This window comes from Ranitomeya imitator, chromosome 1 (assembly GCF_032444005.1).
Source record: "Ranitomeya imitator isolate aRanImi1 chromosome 1, aRanImi1.pri, whole genome shotgun sequence".
NCBI classification, from domain to species: domain Eukaryota; kingdom Metazoa; phylum Chordata; class Amphibia; order Anura; family Dendrobatidae; genus Ranitomeya; species Ranitomeya imitator.
This window is the reverse complement of record NC_091282.1, coordinates 173,473,348-173,493,076: the sequence shown is the minus strand read 5'-3', so window position 1 is coordinate 173,493,076 and position 19,729 is coordinate 173,473,348.

The window sequence follows — 19,729 nt, the reverse complement described above, 5'->3', positions numbered from 1 at the left end:
GGTGGAATTCCACGTTACATATGTTGGAGCGGTTGTGTGAGCAGCAGCAAGCAGTTATGGAGTACCAGCTGCATCAGGCGCAAAGAAGTCGCAGTCAGCGCCGATCAGACTTCACAACCACAGAGTGGGCCACTATGAAGGACGTCTGCCAGGTTTTGCGTCCTTTTGATTATTCCACGCGGATGGCAAGTGCAGATGATGCACTAGTCAGCATGACTGTCCCCCTTATCTGCCTGCTTCAGCAAACTTTGCAAGGGTTAAGGGATGATGTGGTGGAAGAGGTGGAGGATGAGGAGTCACCTTTTCCATCAGCTTCTGGAGAGTCAGCGCCACGTGGTTCCTCACAAAGGGGTACGCAGGGGCCAATTTGTGAGGAGGATGAGGAGGAGTCAATGGAGGAGGAAGAGCTCCGTCCAGAGGAGGGAGCGACACAATTGTCCAGTGGTCAGTGTGTACAGCGAGGGTGGGGTGATGACGAGCGGGCAGAGATCATGTCTCAAGCAGGGGACAGCGTTTCTGGGCCAGTTGGCACTCTGCAGCACATGGTGGATTTCATGCTGCAGTGCCTGAGAAACGACCGCCGCATCGACCACATTCTCAACATCCCTGATTATTGGGTGTTCACCCTTCTCGATCCTCGCTACCGGGACAACGTCCAAAACCTCATCCCTGCGTTGACCCGGGAGCGTAAATTGCGGGAGTACCACGACACACTGGTGAATTCCATCATCTTCTCCTGTCCAACTGAGAGGAGTGCTGCTAGTGCTTTACAAAGCAGCTCAGTGCGTCGAGGCAGTGGGGGAGGCTCTGCCCAAAGAGGGAGCAGAAGCAGTGCTTCTGCCCAAGGCAAGCCCAGTATGGCACAACTCTGGCACACTTTTGTGTGCCCGCCCCAAATGTCTACACCATCACCGGCGGCTCTAGTCAGCAGGAGGCAACGGTTCCGTCAGATGGTGACAGACTACATGGCTTGCCCTCTTACTGTACTCCCAGAGGGCTCTTCCCCGTTCAAGTTTTGGGTCTCTAAGCTGGATACATGGCCAGAGCTAAGCCAGTATGCATTGGAGGTGCTGGCTTGCCCTGCGGCTAGTGTCTTATCGGAACGTGTCTTTAGTGCCACAGGTGGTGTACTAACAGACCGTCGCATGCGACTATCCTCCGATAACGTTGACCGGCTTACTTTCCTGAAAATGAACCAGGCCTGGATCTCGCAGGAATTTGCCACTCCTCTGCCTGATTAAGTAATTGGGTGTCATCCAGGTCTCCTGCTGTGTTCATCTTTCTACCACCTGAACTGCTATTCCTGGGCTCCAACACCGCCAGTTGCGGCTCAGAAGTGCAGGCTGCACAGTAAAAACATACGACCCAGTGTTATTGGGTTTCAGTAACGTCAGCTGATCCCCAGCTGTGTAGCCGGCAATGTGTCCTGCGACCGCCATGCTGGCACAACAACCTAAATGTAAGGGAACCTGTCCCCCCCCCCCGTCGTTTGTTACTGAAAGAGCCATCTTGTGCAGCAGTAATGCTGCACAAGGAAAAGGTAGCTCTTTTTTTTTAGCTCTTTGCACACGCAGAACTTAACACTTATAAAATGTGTTCACTGATACCGTTATACCGTCCCGGAGCTGGGACTTTCCTTCGTAATGTGACGCAGCACAGCCGTCATTCCTACCCCCTTGGTGCCATGCGCTGCCTCCTCAGCGTTGTTTTAAGCTGTCACGGAGCCTGCGCTGTTCTGTTATCCCTTGCGCATGCCCTATTTGCGCTGCCTGTCTTCTGACATAATTTGGTGTCAGGCTGGCTGCGCCTGTGCGGCCGCGCTGCCCGAGATCCCGCCTCGCAGTGTCTTCTGATTGAGTCACACTGCGGGCCTGGGATCCATGGGCATGCGCAGTGCATATCTTCCCCTCGGGCTCTCGCTCATTTCCCTCCGCCTTCTTTAGACTGTGCGCCGTCAGCTGATCCCTAGCATGCCACGGCCGTGACACCGCAAAGTCTGAAGAAGAGGGAAGGAGGGGAGTGAGAGTCGAGGTTATGCACTGTGCATGCCCATGGTTCCAAGGCCCGCAGTGGGATTACGTTAGACGAGACTGCGAGGTGGGATCTGGAGCAGCGTGGACGCACAGGCACTGACAGCCTGACACCAAATTATGTCAGAAGACAGGCAGCGCTAATTGGGCATGGCCAAGGGCTAACAGAACAGCGCAGGCTCCGTGACAGCTTAAAACAACGCTGAGGAGGCAGCGCACGGCATCAAGGGGATAGGAATGACAGCTGTGCTGTGTCCCATTACGAAGGAAATTCGCACCTCCGGAATGGTTTAACAGTATAAAGGGACACATTTTTAGTGTTTACTTCGGTGTTTGCAAGGAGCATAATTAAAAGAGCAACCTTTTCCTTTTGCATCCTTAGTGCTGCACAAGATGGCTCTTTCAGCTACAAACGTCTTGGGGGGGGGGTTAAAGGTTTCCTTTCAACTTGCTCCAATCAGGCTTCGGCCTTCACTCTGTTCCTCTGCTCCTCCTGCTGTCCCTGGGCTCTAACACCGCCAGTTGGTGCCTGGAAGTGCTGTGTGCACAGTCAACAGTCGCTCCTCTGTTATTGGGGTTCAGTAACGTCAGCTGATCCCCAGCTGTGTGTGCGGCAATAACTCCAATCTGCTCCTCCTGTTGTCCCTGGGCTCTAACACCGCCAGTTGGTGCCTGGAAGTGCTGTGTGCACAGTCAACAGTCCCTCCTCTGTTATTGGGGTTCAGTAACGTCAGCTGATCCCCAGCTGTGTGTGCGGCAATACCTCCAATCTGCTCCTCCTGCTGTCCCTGGGCTCTAACACCGCCAGTTAGTGCCTGGAAGTGCTGTGTGCACAGTCAACAGTCGCTCCTCTGTTATTGGGGTTCAGTAACGTCAGCTGATCCCCAGCTGTGTGTGCGGCAATACCTCCAATCTGCTCCTCCTGCTGTCCCTGGGCTCTAACACCGCCAGTTGGTGCCTGGAAGTGCTGTGTGCACAGTCAACAGTCGCTCCTCTGTTATTGGGGTTCAGTAACGTCAGCTGATCCCCAGCTGTGTATCCGGCAACGTGTCATGCGACCGCCACGCTGGCACAACTAAAATGTAAGGGGACCTGTCCCCCCCCCCCAGGCGTTTGTTACTGAAAGAGCCACCATGTGCAGCACTAATACTGCATAAGGGAAAGGTCGCTCTTGAAATTATGCTCCTTGCAAACGCTGAACTACACACTCATGTAATGTGTCCCCTCACACCGTCCAACCGTCCTGGAGGTGGGACTTTCCTTTGTAATGTGACGCAGCACAGCCGTCATTGCTACCCCCTTGGCACCGTGCGCTGCCTCCTTAGCGTTGTTTGATTCCGTCATGGACCCTGCGCTGTTATGTTATCCCTTGGCCATGCACAGTTTGCGCTGCCCGTCCTCTGACATCATTTGTTGTCGTCCTGGCTGCGCCTGTGCGTCCACGCTGCCCGAAATCACACCTCGCAGTGTCGTCTAATGTGATCCCACAGTGGGCCTGGTATCTATGGCCATGCGCAGTGCATATACTAGCCTCTCACTCCCCTTCTTCACGCTTCTTCAGACTAGGCGGCGTCAGCTGATCCCTAATAGCATGCCACGGCCGTGACGCCGCACAGTCTGAAGAAGCAGGAAGGAGGTGAGTGAGAGGCGATGATATGCAGTGCGCATGCCCATGGATCCCTGGCCCGCAGTGGGACTACATTAGATGACACTGCAAGGTTGGATCTCGGGCAGCTTGGACGCACAGGCACTGCCAGCCTGACACCTACATAATGTCAGAAGACGGGCACCGCTAACTGTGCATGGCCAAGGGATAACATTACAGCGCGGGCTCCGTGACAGAACCAAACAACGTTGAGGAGGTGGCGCCCGGCACCAAGGGGGTTGGAATGACGGCTGTGCTGTGTCACATTACAAAGGAAAGTCCCACTTCCGGGATGGTTTGATGGTGTGAGGGGACACATTATATGAGTGTGTACTTCAGCGTTTGCAAGGAGCATAATTTTCGGAGCCACCATTTTCCATGTGCAGTATTACTGCTGTACAAGATGGCTCTTTCAGCAACAAATGCCTGGGGGGGGGTTAAAGGTTCCCTTTCAACTTGCTCCACTGCAGGCTTCGGCCTACACTCTGCTCCTCTTTGATTCCCTGGGTTTCAACTCTGTCAGTTGCCACCTGGAAGTGTTGTCTACACAGAAAAAACACTAGGTGATGTGTCAGTGGGGTTCAGCACCGCCAGCTGTTCCCCTGCTGTGTAGTCGGCAACGTGTCCAGCACAAGCCACGCTGGCACAACAGAACAAAAGCTGCCACCAGTGCAGGCTTCGGCTTACACTCTGCTCCTCTCCTCCTCCTGCTGACCCTGGGCTCAAACACCGCTAGTTTTTGCCCGGCAGTGCTAGCTGCACAGAGAAAAACACCAGCCAATGTGTTAGTGGGGTTCAGCAACGCCAGCTGTTCCCCTGCTGTGTAGCCGGCAACGTGACCTGCAAACGCCACGCAGGCACATGAACTGAAATTAAAGGGAACCTGGCCCCACCCCCCCAGGTGTTTCTATGTATAACAGCCACCTAGTACAGCAGTACTGCTGCATTTGTACAAGGTGGCTGACTTTTTCTCCTTGCCCACGTGGAACTCAACACGTACAAAATGTGTCTCATTGAGACCATTCCACTGTCCCTGAGGTGTGACTTTCCTTTCTAATGATACGCAGCACCCCCCTTGGTAGCATTTCCCGTCTTTTGTCATCATGGTTAGCTGGCTGCGCCTGTGCATCCGCCCTGCTAGAAACAACGCCTCTCGTTGTTATATTTATTTTGTCAGCGAGGGTGTGGTTTATGGGCACGAGCAGTGCATATGTTCGCCTGTCTTAACTCATCTCCTTCCGCCTTCTTCAGACTGTGCGGCCTCCTGGCCGTGGTAGGCGATAAGGGATCAGCTGAGGCCGCCCAGTCTGGAGCAGGTGTAAGGACATGTGTAAGCGGCAAACCTATTTACTGCACAAGGCCACGAATCCCAGCCACGCAGTGTGATTTTTTGAAAACACACTGTGGGTCTGGGATTCATGTCCATCGCTAACCGCAACGGCCGAAATTAAATGAGGTCAGAAGACAGGAAGCGCTCACAGCGCATGGCCAAGGGATCACAATAGCGCAGACTCCTGTACAGCAAATAACAATGCTCAGGAATCTGCGCCCAGTACCTAGGTGCAAATTTTGACACCTGTGCTGCGTCTCCTTAAAAAGACAAGTCACGCCTCCACAACTGTTTGACAGTATAATGGGCTAAATAGTGTACGTGTTTTAGTCAGCGTGTGCAAGGAGCAAAACAAATAGAGCAACCTTTTACTTGTGCAGCATTAATGCTGCACAAGGTGTGGCTCTTGTACCTTGCAACTCCTGAGGGGGGTTAAAGGTAACCTTTGAAATTGGTTCAACTAGGCTTCGGCCTACACTCTGCTCCTCTCCTGAGGACCCTGGGCTCAAACACCGCTAGTTTTTGCCCGGAACTGCTAGCTGCACAGAGAAAAACACCAGTCAATGTGTTAGTGAGGTTCAGCACCGCCAGCTGTTCCCCTGCTGTGTAGTCGGCATCGTGTCCAGCACAAGCCACGCTGGCACAACTGACCAAAAGCTGCCACCAGTGCAGGCTTCGGCCTACACTCTGCTCCTCTCCTCCTCCTGCTGACCCTGGGCTCAAACACCGCCAGTTTCTGCCCGGAAGTGCTAGCTGCACAGAGAAAAACACCAGCCAATGTGTTAGTGGGGTTCAGCACCGCCAGCTGTTCCCCCGCTGTGTAGCCGGCATCGTGTCCAGCACAAGCCACGCTGGCACAACTGACCAAAAGCTGCCACCAGTGCAGGCTTCGGCCTACACATTGCTCCTCTCCTCCTCCTGCTGACCCTGGGCTCTAACACCGCCAGTTTTTGCCCGGACATGCGAGCTGCACAGAGAAAAACACCAGTCAATGTGTCAGTGGGGTTCAGCACCGCCAGCTGTTCCCCTGCTGTGTAGCTTGCAACGTGACCTGCAAACGCCACGCAGGCACATGAACTGAAATTGAAGGGAGCCTGCCCCCCACCCCCAGGTGTTTCTATGTAAAACAGCCACCTTGTACAGCAGTACTGATGCATTTGTACAAGGTGGCTGACTTTTTCTCCTTGCCCACGTGGAACTCAACACGTACAAAATGTGTCTCATTGAGACCATTCCACTGTCCCTGAGGTGTGACTTTCCTTTCTAATGATACGCAGCACCACCCTTGTTAGCGCTGCCCGTCTTTTGACATCATTGGTTAGCTGGCTGCGCCTGTGCGTCTGCCCTGCTCGAAAAAATGCCCCCCGGTGTCTTATTTTTTTGAACAGCGAGGGTGTGATTGATGGGCATGTGCAGTGCATATGTTTGCCTGTGTTCACTCATCTCCTTCCGCCTTCTTCAGACTGGGTGTCCTCATGGCCGCGGCAGGCGATAAGGGATCAGCTGAGGCCGCCCAGTCTGAAGCAGGTGTAAGGACATGTGTGAGCGTCAAACATATTTACTGAACAAGGCCACGAATCCCAGCCACGCAGTGTGATTTTTTGAAAACACACTGTGGGTCTGGGATTCATGTCCATCGCTAAACGTAACGGCCGACATTAAATGAGGTCAGAAGACAGGAAGCGCTCACAGCGCATGGCCAAGGGATCCCAATAGCGCAGACTCCTGTACAGCAAATAACAACGCTCAGGAATCTGCGCACAGCAGCTAGGTGTAAATTTTGACACCTGTGCTGCATCTCCTTAAAAAGACTAGTAGTCACGCCTCCACTACTGTTTGACAGTATAATGGGCTAAATAGTGTACGTGTTTTATTCAGCGTGTGCAAGGAGCAAAATTAAATAGAGCAACCTTTGACTTGTGCATCATTAATGCTGTTCAAGGTGTGGCTCTTGTACCTTGCAACACCTGAGGGGGGGGTTAAAGGTAACCTTTGAAATTGGTTCAACTAGGCTTCGGCCTACACTCTGCTCCTCTACTCCTCCTGCTGACCCTGGGCTCAAACAACGGCAGTTTCTGCCCGGACATGCTAGCTGCACAGAGAAAAACACCAGCCAATATGTTAGTGGGGTTCAGCACCGCCAGCTGTTCCCCTGCTGTGTAGTCGGCATCGTGTCCAGCAAAAGCCACGCTGGCACAACTGACCAAAAGCTGCCACCAGTGCAGGCTTCGGCCTACACTTTGCTCCTCTCCTCCTCCTGCTGACCCTGGGCTCAAACAACGCCAGTTTCTGCCCGGACATGCTAGCTGCACAGAGAAAAACACCAGCCAATGTGTTAGTGGGGTTCAGCACCGCCAGCTGTTCCCCTGCTGTGTAGCTGGCAATGTGTCCTGCAAACGCCACGCAGGCACATGAACTGAAATTGAAGGGAGCCTGCCCCCCACCCCCCCAGGTGTTTCTATGTATAACAGCCACCTTGTACAGCAGTACTGCTGCATTTGTACAAGGTGGCTGACTTTTTCTCCTTGCACACGTGGAACTCAACAAGTACAAAATGTGTCTCATTACAGACCATTACAATGTCCCTGAGGTGTGACTTTCCTTTTTAATGACACGCAGCACCCCCATTGTTAGCGCTGCCCGTCTCCTGACATCATTGGTTGGCTGGCTGTGCCTGTGCGTCCCCCCTGCCCGACACAATGCCCCCCGTTGTCTCATATATTTTGACTGCGAGGGTGTGATTGATGGGCACGAGCAGTGCATATGTTCCCCTGTCTTCACTCCCCTCCTTCCGCCTTCTTCTGACTGTGCGGCCTCATGGCCGCGGCATGCGATAAGGGATCAGCTGAGGCCGCCCAGTCTGAAGCAGGTGTAAGGACATGTGTGAGCGGCGAACATATTTACTGCACAAGGCCACGAATCCCAGCACCGCAGTGTGACTTTAGGAAAAGCCACTGTGGGTCTGGGATTTATGGCCATCGTTAACCGCACCGGCCAACATGAAATGAGGTCATGAGACGGCCTGCACTAACAGGGTATTGCCAAGGGATAACACAAGAGCGCAGTTTCCTGTACTGCAAATAACAACGGTAAGGAATCTGCGCACAGCACCTAGGTGTAAATTTGTACACCTGTGCTGCGTCTCCTTAAAAAGATAGTAGACTAGTCACGCCTCCACTACTGTTTGACAGTATAATGGGCTAAATAGTGTACGTGTTTAATTCAGCGTGTGCAAGGAGCAAAATTAAATAGAGCAACCTTTGACTTGTGCATCATTAATGCTGTTCAAGGTGTGGCTCTTGTACCTTGCAACACCTGAGAGGGGGTTAAAGGTAACCTTTGAAATTGGTTCAACTAGGCTTCGGCCTACACTCTGCTCCTCTACTCCTCCTGCTGACCCTGGGCTCAAACACCGCTAGTTTTTGCCCGGAACTGCTAGCTGCACAGAGAAAAACACCAGTCAATGTGTTAGTGGGGTTCAGCAACGCCAGCTGTTCCCCTGCTGTGTAGTCGGCAACGTGTCCAGCACAAGCCACGCTGGCACAACAGAACAAAAGCTGCCACCAGTGCAGGCTTCGGCCTACACTTTGCTCCTCTCCTCCTCCTGCTGACCCTGGGCTCAAACAACGCCAGTTTCTGCCCGGACATGCTAGCTGCACAGAGAAAAACACCAGCCAATGTGTTAGTGGGGTTCAGCACCGCCAGCTGTTCCCCTGCTGTGTAGTCGGCATCGTGTCCAGCACAAGCCACGCTGGCACAACTGAACAAAAGCTGCCACCAGTGCAGGCTTCGGCCTACACTTTGCTCCTCTCCTCCTCCTGCTGACCCTGGGCTCAAACAACGCCAGTTTCTGCCCGGACAAGCTAGCTGCACAGAGAAAAACACCAGCCAATGTGTTAGTGGGGTTCAGCACCGCCAGCTGTTCCCCTGCTGTGTAGCTGGCAACGTGTCCTGCAAACGCCACGCAGGCACATGAACTGAAATTGAAGGGAGCCTGCCCCCCACCCCCAGGTGTTTCTATGTATAACAGCCACCTTGTACAGCAGTACTGCTGCATTTGTACAAGGTGGCTGACTTTTTGTCCTTGCACACGTGGAACTCAAAACGTACAAAATGTGTCTCATTGAGACCATTCCACTGTCCCTGAGGTGTGACTTTCCTTTCTAATGATACGCAGCACCCCCCTTGGTAGCGCTTCCCGTCTTCTGACATCATTGGTTGGCTTGTTGCGCCTGTGCGTCCGCCCTGCCTGAAACAATGCTCCTCGTTGTCTTATTTTGACTGCGAGGGTGTGATTGATAGGCACGAGCAGTGCATATCTTCACCTGTCTTAACTCATCTCCTTCCGCCTTCTTCAGACTGTGCAGCCTCATGGCCGCGGCATGCAAGAAGGGATCAGCAGAGGCCGCCCAGTCTGAAGCAGGTGTAAGGACGTGTGTGAGCGGCCAAAATATTTACTGCTCAAGGCCACGAATCACAGCACCGCAGTGTGACTTTATGAAAAGGCACTGTGGGTCTGGGATTTATGGCCATCGTTAACCGCACCGGCCAACATGAAATGAGGTCATAAGACGGGCAGCTCTAACAGGGCATTGCCAAGGGATAACACAAGAGCGCAGACTCCTGTACAGCAAATAACAACGCTCAGGAAGCTGCGCCAAGCACCAAGGCGTTATTTGGGACACCTGTGTTGCGTCTCCTTAAAAAGCCAAGTCACGCATCCACTACAGTTTGACTGTAGAATGGGCTAAATTGTGTACGTCTTTCATTCAGTGCAAGTAGACAAATTAATAGAGCAACCTTTCACTTGTGCAGCATTAATACTGCACAAGGTGTGTCTCTTGTACTTTGTAACACCTGAGGGGGGGGTTAAAGGTTTCCTTTGAAATTGGTTCAAATAGGCTTCGGCCTACACTCTGCTCCTCTCTTCCTCCTCCTGCTTCAACACGGGCTCTAACATCGCTAGTTTTTGACCGCAAGTGCTAGCTGCACAGAGAAAAACACACGCCATTGTGTTAGTGGGGTTCAGCAACGCAAGCTGTTCCCCCACTGTGTAGCCGGCAAAGTGTCCTGCAAACGCAACGCAGACACAAAGCTGCCTCCATTGCAGGCTTCGGCCTACACTCTGCTCCCCCTGCTTACCCTTAGCTCCAACACCGCTAGTTGGGGCTCTAGGAAGACAATCTTTAATAGGCAACGCATCTGGGTTCCAGCACCGCCAGCTGGTTCTCGGCAGTGTTTTTGTCACAGGTACTCCCTCGTGCCAAACCTGGTTTCAGCACCGTCAGCTGTTTCCGGGGTGTGTCAAACTCGCTGAGACGCCTATGTTTGCCCCGTCGTGTTGCAGTCGGGTTAGCCAACTCCAGGGTGCCTCCAGTTTAGGAGCTTCCTATGTGGGCTGCGTGAACTGGTAGTCAAGGCTGGTTCTGTAGTGCCAGTAGGCCCAGCTCCCCCTGTAGGACTGTTGGGGTTCGGTACCTGCGGCTGCCTCGCGGCCTAGCTGTTCTCTCCTCTCCTGTGGGCCTTGGGGTCCACCACCTGGTTCCAGCACCGTCAGCTGGTTCCGGGCCGAGCCTTTGGCTTAGGTGCCTCCTCCTGGGTATCCGAGTTCCGCCAACGTCAGGCGGTCCTTGGTAGTGCTTTTAAGCGCGGGCACCTACAGCTTAGTAACCGGGTTCCAGCACCGCCAGCTGGTCCTCGGTCGTGCCATTGGCTCTTGCACACTGGGGCAACGCATCTGGGTTCCAGCACCGCCAGCTGGTTCTCGGCAGTGTTTTTGTCACAGGTACTCCCTCGTGCCAAACCTGGTTTCAGCACCGTCAGCTGTTTCCGGGGTGTGTCAAACTCGCTGAGACGCCTATGTTTGCCCCGTCGTGTTGCAGTCGGGTTAGCCAACTCCAGGGTGCCTCCAGTTTAGGAGCTTCCTATGTGGGCTGCGTGAACTGGTAGTCAAGGCTGGTTCTGTAGTGCCAGTAGGCCCAGCTCCCCCTGTAGGACTGTTGGGGTTCGGTAACTGCGGCTGCCTCGCGGCCTAGCTGTTCTCTCCTCTCCTGTGGGCCTTGGGGTCCACCACCTGGTTCCAGCACCGTCAGCTGGTTCTGGGCCGAGCCTTTGGCTTAGGTGCCTCCTCCTGGGTATCCGAGTTCCGCCAACGTCAGGCGGTCCTTGGTAGTGCTTTTAAGCGCGGGCACCTACAGCTTAGTAACCGGGTTCCAGCACCGCCAGCTGGTCCTCGGTCGTGCCATTGGCTCTTGCACACTGGGGCAACGCATCTGGGTTCCAGCACCGCCAGCTGGTTCTCGGCAGTGTTTTTGTCACAGGTACTCCCTCGTGCCAAACCTGGTTTCAGCACCGTCAGCTGTTTCCGGGGTGTGTCAAACTCGCTGAGACGCCTATGTTTGCCCCGTCGTGTTGCAGTCGGGTTAGCCAACTCCAGGGTGCCTCCAGTTTAGGAGCTTCCTATGTGGGCTGCGTGAACTGGTAGTCAAGGCTGGTTCTGTAGTGCCAGTAGGCCCAGCTCCCCCTGTAGGACTGTTGGGGTTCGGTAACTGCGGCTGCCTCGCGGCCTAGCTGTTCTCTCCTCTCCTGTGGACCTTCAGGTCCACCACCTGGTTCCAGCACCGTCAGCTGGTTCTCGGCAGTGTCTTTTGCTCTTGTACCTTCTGCTCCCCATCCTGGTTCCAGTACCGTCAGCTGGTTCCGGGCAGAGCCTTTGGCTTAGGTGCCTCCTTCTGGGTATCCAAGTTCCACCAACGTCAGGTGGTCCTTGGTAGTGCTTTCGGGCACGGGTACCTCCTGCTTAGTAACCGGGTTCCAGTAACGTCAGCTGGTCCTCGGTAGTTCCATTGGCTCTTGGACCTTCGGCTACCCATCCGGGTTCCAGTACCGTCAGCTGGTTCTCGGCAGTGTCTTTTGCTCTTGTACCTTCTGCTCCCCATCCTGGTTCCAGTACCGTCAGCTGGTTCCGGGCAGAGCCTTTGGCTTAGGTGCCTCCTTCTGGGTATCCGAGTTCCGCCAACGTCAGGTGGTCCTTGGTAGTGCTTTTTAGCACGGGTACCTCCTGCTTAGTAACCGGGTTCCAGTAACGTCAGCTGGTCCTCGGTAGTTCCATAGGCTCTTGAACCTTCGGGTAGCCATCCGAGTTCCAGTTCCATCAGCTGGTTCTTGGCATTTTCTCAGCCTTCTTGTACCTTCTGCTACATTTCCAAGTTGAAGACCCTAAAGTCGACGACCCGGAAGACCACCCCGATGACGACGACGACGACCCGGAAGACCACCCCGATGACGACGACGACGACGACGGCGGAGACGACGATGGCTGAGACGACGACGGCGGAGATGACGACACTGGAGACGACGACCCTGGAGACGACGACATGGAAGACCGAGAAGCAGAAGAACAAGAGGCTGCAGAACAAAGAGCAGAAGAACATTAAGCATAAGACTTAATATCAGAGCAAAAGATATTATCTAAATTATATGCAGAAGAAGACTAAGCAGTGTATGGGGGTGAGTCCGTTCCTCCTCGTGGTGCCCCTGGATAAAGCCTGATGCTGCAGGCCAAACTGAACGCGGACAAATGTAACTTTTGTGACTGGCAGAACGGAAGGTGTAATCTTCCAACTTTTATAGATAACAACTACGGGAATGCCTGTCACAAATGAGAATATGATGAAGAAGTAGAATAGGAAGAATAATACCAGTGGAATAAAAAGAATATGTAGAATAGGAAGAATAATAATAGTTGAATAAAATGAATATGAAGAATGTAATAAAAAAAAAAAATAGGTAGAAGATGAAGAAGAAGATGAATAAGGTGAAGAAGAAGTTGATGTCAAAGATGCTGATGATGATGAAGATGAAAGTGTGGGAAAAGTAAAAAAAAAAAGAAAAAAAAAGAAGGGGAAGGGCGTGGAATAGTGAAACATCAATATCTGACAAAATAAAAAAAAATTTACATACTCAATATCTTTTTCACTCCGAACGTCTTAAAAAAAAAAAAAACATGCTATTCTATTTGATTGGGCTAAACCTCATTGCCTTTAATGTCTCCGCCACCTCCCACAATACATCCTACATTATTCTTAGTTGTTTTCCTTCATGTAGAATGAACCTACAAGGCAAGAAAGGGTTTATTTTAATTCCGATATTTTGGTCCCATTGACTTGCATTGGGATCGGGTATCGGTATCGGCGATATCCGATATTTTTTGAATATCGGCCGATCCTATCCGATACCGATACTTTCCGATATCGGAAGGTATCGCTCAACACTATCCACTAAACGTTTTTGTAAAAATTATGGTGAACAAAAAATTATCAAAGAAATACAAAGCTGGACAGATGTGACAATTAAGCAGGCAGACAAAGGGGGCAATGTAGTAATATGGCCCAATTATAAGTGCGAAAAGCAAGCCCAAAAATTATTGGCCGATAAGGCCTGCTACAAAAAATTATACTATAACCCCCTAAATGAATTCAAACAGGATCTCGAGACAATTGTTGTACAGGCATTTGAAACAGGAGTTATCCCCAAAAAATTTCTGGATACAGTGACCTAAATTAAACCTAGGATGTCTACCCTGTATCTTATTCCTAAGATTCACAAAGATCCCATCAACCCCCCAGGGAGACCAATTGTCTCTGGGAACGAAGGGATCTGTGAATTAGCCTGAAAACTTATTGACTTTTACCTCAAGCCATTGGTTAAGGGTACCGTCACACTATACGATTTACCTACGATCACGACCAGCGATACGACCTGGCCGTGATCGTAGGTAAATCGTAGTGTGGTCGCTGGAGAGCTGTCACACAGACAGCTCTCCAGCGACCAATGATGCTGAAGGCCCCGGGTATCCAGGGTAAACATCGGGTTACTAAGCGCAGGACCGCGCTTAGTAACCCGATGTTTACCCTGGTTACCAGCGTAAAAAAAAAACAAACAGCACATACTTACATTCCGGTGTCCGTCAGGTCCGTTGCCGTCTGCTTCCCGCACTCAGTGACTGCCGGCCGTAAAGTGAAAGCACAGCACAGCGGTGACGTGACGTCACCGCTGTGCTCTGCTTTCACTTTACGGCCGGCAGTCAGTGAGTGCGGGAAGCAGACGGCAAGGGACCTGACGGAAACCGGAATGTAGGTATGTGCTGTTTTTTTTTTTTTTACATTTACGCTGGTAACCAGGGTAAACATCGGGTTACTAAGAGCGGTCCTGCGCTTAGTAACCCGATGTTTACCCTGGTTACAAGCGTGTGTTACACACACCGATCTAGCGATGCCAGCGAGAGATCCAGCGACGAAAGAAAGTTCCAAACAATCTGCTACGACGTACGATTCTCAGCAGGATCCCTGATCGCTGCTGCGTGTCAGACACAGCGATATCGTAACGATATCGCTGGAACGTCACGAATCGTACCGTCGTAGTGATCGAAATGGCACTGTGTGACGGTACCCTAACACTCTACCGTCCTTTTTTCAGGATACTACAGCGGTGCTACGTAGTTTTGATGGTCTTTCGATTCAGGAGAACATGATCCTTGTGACGGCAGACATAGAGAGTTTGTACACATCTATCAGACACCAGGATGGGCTCAGGGCGGTCTCCTGGTTCCTTGAGGCTGGAGATATTGAAAAACCTATGGCTGATTTTATTTTACAGCTTCTTCAATTTATACTCACCCATAATTGTTTTATGTTTTCAGACCAAATAAATCTCCAGCTTCAGGGGACTGCTATGGGGGCCGCCTGTGCCCCATCCTATGCAAACTTATTTTTGGATGCCTGGGAGAGGGACATCTTCCTCAGTAATCCAGTGGTGCACATTGATAAGGTCCAGCACTGGATTAAATACATTGACGATGTGTTTTTTATATGGGAGGGCTCCATTGAACAGCTTAATAACTTTATGGATGTCCTCAATATGAACAATCTGAACATAAAACTCACTTTCTCCTGTGGCCGACAGGTCAATTTTTTGGATTTAGATGTCAGTGTCTCTGCTCAGGGGTCAATAGAGACTAAAGTGTATCCAAACCAACCGCTACAAATACTTTATTGCACGCAAGTTCATCACATCGCCAGTCTACCATTAATGGTATCCCAATTGGTCAACATCTACGCATCAAACGAATTTGTTCGAGTCAGGATAAATTCCAAAAGCAGGCACGCGATCTGTATTGCCACTTCAGGGAACGTGGATACAGTCACCGACAAATTCGCAAGGGATATAAGAGAGCCTGCTTGACATCTCGCAATGATCTTTTGTATCAGACACCATCGAAAGATAAAGATGATACACAGGTGAGACTCATAACTCCGTTTAACAGCCAATGGAAGGACCTTGCTAAATTGTTAAAAAGCATTGGGGAATTTTGCAGTCCGATCTAATTCTAAAAACTATCTTACCCGATAGACCATCAATCACTGCCAAGAGATCAGACAATCTCCGAGATCTACTTGTCCATAGCCATTATTCCCCTAATGAAGACAAATGGAAAGGAGCAGGAGATCGTGTACATGGCTTTTTCCCATGCACCTTTTGTAAGGGTTGTCAGAACCATGTGAAAAGTAAAGATTTTTCTAACCCCCAGGATGGTCGCAGCTTTAAAATCCGACATAGACTTACTTGCGCCTCCAAGGGGGTAGTTTACCATGCACAGTGCCCATGCAATAAGGTGTACATCGGGATGACTACTCATGATCTTAAGATCAGGACAAGAGAACATGTGCGCGATATAGAGAAGGCTAAAACGTCCAATGACATCAGTTTATTGAAAACCTTGCCTCGCCATTTTTTCTTGTTCCACGATTGTAATGCCAGTAAACTTAAAATCAAAGCCATTGATCAAATATCCCTTGGATTTATCGTCTTAACACGGTTACTCCGGGGGGTCTTAATGAAGGGTTTGGTTTCGGTTCTTTTTTATGAGGACATCATTCACGTTTTTTAGGGGGTGGGGGATGTTTTTAATCTATTTCTCGCATTTCGTATGTATGTCCTTGTTATTATACTCATTTTTTATTCTTATGTTTTAGTTCTGGCCTTTATACCGATATTTGCGTCCTGTCCTGCATTTTGAACTCGCATTATTGTTCCTGATGACTGACCTGCTATTGATTCCTGAGGGAAGTTTTACATCTGCTGCGGAGTTTCTTCACATCAATAGTCACCATGTGTTTTTATCTTGATTTATTATTTTGTTTATTTATTTTTTGTCTTTTATTTCCTATTTATTTGTCGCCATGGCGGCGGCGCATGCGCTGTTTTTACCGGATGTTGCTGGACGTCAGTGCGGGCGGCAGTGAGTATATGGACGCATATTTGCAATCAGGAATGGTTTCTATGTCCTCATTGGCCAGGCACTGCTTAAATAGTCAGAACCCCCCTCCCCAATGCACGCCTCCTGAGGAAGTCTCGACGAAACGTGCGTTGGGGCGGCAGGGACCAACCTATTACCGGCTCATTACTATTATTAATTTGTAAGTATATCATGTCTCCTCTTTCAGTTAGACATCATTGTCAGGTCTAATTTAGACCTATATTCCCTTTGCACTATGCACTTACTTGTACTATGCAATACATTTAGCTGTTAAAGCACATGCTGAGATGCTGTGATATTGTGTCTGGCTGGCATCCTATGGAGCATTGAATTTCTACTTGTTATATATATTTATTGGCTTTTGTATGCTGGTAATGTTGTGTCCTGTTACTGGTTTCTAGTGGTTCTTATTTTAATATGTATTGTGTATTATTATTCTTTGGTGTCTTAATAAAATCTACATTGAGGATTATACTCCGCTCTTGGTGTGTGTTTCCACCTGTTGTTGTTCTGGTGACATACCTGCAACATTTTGTCTCTGCTAGGCAGGATGACTGGGCATCTTTGCTACCTTGGGCGGAATTTGCTTTGAACAATGCCATAGCCGACTCCACTGGGCAGACTCCATTTCTCCATAATTTGCGCCCAGCATCCACGTGTCCCTGCCCGTGTCATCCACTGATTCCAGGTGGCAGACTAGGCAGTGGAGGCACGTGACATTTGGGGCCGTACACAGGATGTCATTCAGGCCTCCAAGCAGAGAATGAGGGTTTCTGCCAATGCACACCGGCGCCCCACTCCAACCTTCGCTCTTGGCGACTTAGTGTGGCTCTCAGCCCGTAACATCAGGCTACGAGTTGAGTCCACAAAGTTTGAGCCTCGTTACATTGGTCCTTTAAAGGTTCTGAAACAGGTTAACCCTGTGGTCTACTGTTTGGCTATTCCTCCATGCCTTGGTATCATCGACACCTTTCATGTTTCAGTCTTAACCCCTTAGTGACGGTGCAAAATTTTTGAAATCTGACCAGTGTCACTTTATGTGGTAATAACTCTGCAACGCTTCAACAAATCCCAGTGATTTTGAGAATGTTTTTTCGTGACACATTATACTTTATGATAATGGTAAATTTAGGTCAATATGTTTTGTGTTTATTTATAAAAAAAATATCAAAAATTTGAGAAAAATGTTAAAAAATTAGCAATTTTCAAAATTTGAATGATTATCCCTTTACTCCAGATGGTCATACCACAGCAAACCATTAATAAATAACATTTCCCACATGTCGGCTTTACATCAGCACCATTTGTAAAATGTTATTTTATTTTGTTAGCATTTTAGGAGGTTTAAAAATGTAACAGCAATTTTTCATTTTTTCAAGGAAATTTACCAAATTTATTTTTTTAGGGACTTATCTATGTTTGAAGTGACTTTAGGGGTCTCATATATTGGGAAACCCCCAAACGTAATACCATTTTAAAAATAGCACCCCCTGACATATTGAAAACTGCAGTCAGATAGTTTATTAACCCTTCAGGTGCTTTACAGGAATTAATGCAAAGTGGTATGACAGAAGTGAAAATGTGCATTTTTACCACCTAAATGTCTCTAACTTCTGAACAGATTACCACAGCCAACAGACTCTAAGGCCGCTATTTGGTAATGAATTGCAATGGCAAACATCAGGACCACACAATCATGATCTGAGGACACCAATTAGGATAAAGAGGGAGCCCCCACACTCTGTTAACCATATATAATGATGTAGTCACTATTTACAGCAGCATCTAAGGGGTTAAACAGATTTGGACGGTGCAAACACTGATCGTGGCTGATAAAGCAAGTTGTCAGCTATAGTGCACAACTGACAGATGCTAGATTGTTAACTGTATGGGGAGGCTATTCTCTTGTATGTCAGGTCAGTTAAAAGATGTATTGGCTGTCATTAAGGGGTTAAAGCCTGTCTATATGTCCCGGTCTTCCGATTCATCTGCCGGGACATCGGGTTCATCCACGGATGAGTACAAGGTGAACTCTATCTTGGGGTGCAAGGTGGTACGTGGCAAGAAATACTATCTTGTGGACTGGAAGGGTCACGGTCCAGAGGTCAGAACCTGGGAACCTTTGCAGCACATTCAGGCTCCACTGCTCATTGCAGCCTTTGAACGTAGCAAGGCTCAAGGAAGAGGGGACCCTAGGAGGGTGGGTAATGTAAGGTGTCGAGTTTCCGCCGCTGCACAGGGGGAATCTCGAACTATGTCTGCTGCGGTCTCCCATTCTCCTCCAGCTTCAGTGGAACCTGCTCAGCGGAGACGTCGGTCCCAGCGTCTGGCTCAGCCTGATACTGTGCGAATGGTTACTGCTGCCTTTCCAGGCTCTGCCTTTGTAGCCAGCACTTGTCAGCGGCGAGCAGGCTTTTCTGGGACTAAGTCCTGCTTTTCACACACTGAGCATGCCCACGGGAGGACCTCTCATTGGAGGTTGGGGGTCACACGCTCAGGCCCTGTAGCAGCTCCTATTGGTCCACCAGGAAGTTCCTGAAGAGCTGCAACTATAAAAGGTTTACATGGCCACATGGTCATGTGCTAGTATCAAATGTGTTTGGCTTATGCCAGTGGATACTATACCACTCTATTCATATGTGGTGTGAGGCTGTAGCTTTGAGGCTGTACACTCAGGCAGGCAGCTAGCGTCAGTGGGGGCAATTAGCCTTGGCTTAGCATCTGGTTCCTTCATGTGTGCGGTTTGCACAGAAGAGTTCCAGAGCAAGCACAACCCTAGGTAGGGTAATAGTTTTGTGTACAGCGCGACTCTGTGAGGCAACAGAGATCGCTTCCAGTTCACACGGGGTGAAGCTTAACCCGCGTGTGAGCTCAGTGTTTATCTGTTGTTACTTAGCAGCAGATACCTCTGCACGGTGGACCCCGGGCTGGGAACGCACCTTGTAGCTACCTATCTATACTCGGTGCATTCTGCTAGCCCTAACAATCTCTTATCTTAAATAATGCCTTTCTACAGTCATGGATAGTGTTGAGCGATACCGTCCGATACTTGAAAGTATCGGCATCGGATAGTATCGGCCGATACCCGAAAAATATCGGATATCGCCGATACCGATATCCGATACCAATACAAGTCAATGGGACATCAAGTATCGGAATGTATCCTCATGGATCCCAGGGTCTGAAGGAAAGGAAACTCTCCTTCAGGCCCTGGGATCCATATTAAAGTGTAAAATAAAGAATTAAAATAAAAAATATTGTTATATTCACCTCTCCGGCGGCCCCTGGACATCAGCGGGAGGATCCGGCGTCCGGCACGGCTTCTTTCTTCAAAATGCGCGCCTTTAGGACCTGTGGAATGACGTCCCGGCTTCTGATTGGTCGCGTGCCGCCCATGTGACCGCCAC